Here is a 1,653-nt window from a genome sequence, read left to right on the forward strand (position 1 = left end):
ATGACATTGCCCATTTGTTAGGAAATGGAAAGACTTAGAAAAAATTATATTAGGTGAAGTAAGCCAGACCCAAAGAAAGGTTTTCCTTATTTGCAATAACTAGTATACATCTAGGATAATCTTACCAGACAAGCAGAAAAGGTCAAAAGCTATCTATATACATATGAATGTATAAGATAATGTAAGCAAAATGAGCCCCAAGATAGGGACACAAGAGGTTTCTTCTTTGTCGCTGTTGTTTTTAATGTGCTATTTGATTTTTTTTTAAACAGGCTTGCTCCACTTTATTATTTTTGTATAAAATTCTATGTTGTAGCCACAGCTGGAGCTTGGGTCCTCTGCACAAAGACTCTGGTGTGGGTTTTCACAAGATGGTCAGTGAATTCCTGATAAGGAGATTTGGTGAATACGGTCTCTTTCCAGAGATCAGGGGTCAGGTAACTGTAGGTCTTAGAGATGGCATCAAAGGTGGCTTTGGCGAAGTGCCCCAAGGTAGCCCTACAGCCCCTGGCTGAGGTGTCTTGGGGACAGGAGCTGACCCAATCCCAGTGCCTCTCGGGGCAGGAATGAGGCGAACCAGCACAGAGCCAGCCGCAGCGGCCTGTCACCTTGCACAGGACAGTGTGAAGCCTGCCAGTCTTGTTCCCCCAGTAACCTCGCCGCACAGGGACTATGGAGATCTTGGCCAAGATGATGGCCCCCGGATGGCAGAGCCTTGAACCTGGTGCGTTGGCCAGAGTCTGCTTCTGCACGGGCATAATCTCCTCCAGAGACTTGATCTTCAGGTCCTTAACCAGGCGGCCCAGTTTGGTGACGGGGATCCATTCCTTGTCTTCGGTCTTGTCTCCACTACCTCCAGGCCCCAGAGGCCGCTACCAAAGCCTCCACGGAAGCCGCCTGGGTCTCCCAAGCCCTGGCCCCCCAGGACCTCCCGGTCCCTCCCGGTCCCTCCCGCTGCACCGGCGTCATCCGCCATTTGGTGTTTTCCAGGAGAAGAAGCTTTTTAGTTTCTTTTGTATGTGCTTCCTCCATGGTATACCCCCTGTTGTCACTGCATTTGATTCTGGCGCCCTGCATCTTGTATATACATTTTTCTAATTTGGGGAGGAGAAGGGAAATAACGAAATGCTGCAACAGGATACAGGTTGACCCATTGTAGCAATGAGACACTAAGTTAAAAATGAACTTCACAGCTTGGAGGGAGGAGGAGTTGGGAAAGTGGGGAGGGAAGGGATAGTAGGGGGAAAACAAATGAGTGGGTAACAATACTTGATAGAAAATGGACTCATTTCCTTACCCATGTAACTGTAACCCCTCTGTGCAGTATCTTTACAATAAAAAAATTTTTAACTGGCTTTAAAACCTATCAAAGTCACAATATCATTTCTCATAGAATTAGATAAGTCAATCTAAAAATGCATATGGAGACATAAAAGACCCCAAATAGCAAAAGCAAATTCTAAGTGAAAAAGAGAACCACTATAACTATCACAATACCATATTTTAAATTATACTACAGAACCATATTAACAGAATTGCTTAGTATTCTTTCTTTCTCTCTCTCTCTCTTACACACACACACACACACACGCACAAGCCAAGTGCTAATAGAACATTATAGAAGACGTTTTTTTTTCTTTTGTGCCAGTTCTA

At 44.9% G+C, this 1,653-nt stretch overlaps 1 pseudogene; it reads right to left on the bottom strand.

Moving 5' to 3' along the window:
* Positions 1-297: 297 nt before the first annotated feature.
* LOC105988654 lies at positions 298-758 on the bottom strand (annotated as a pseudogene).
* Between the last annotated feature and the right edge of the window lie 895 nt (positions 759-1,653).

The sequence above is a fragment of the Dipodomys ordii genome, unplaced genomic scaffold (genome assembly GCF_000151885.1).
Source record: "Dipodomys ordii isolate 6190 unplaced genomic scaffold, Dord_2.0 Scaffold50, whole genome shotgun sequence".
Lineage (NCBI taxonomy): Eukaryota > Metazoa > Chordata > Mammalia > Rodentia > Heteromyidae > Dipodomys > Dipodomys ordii.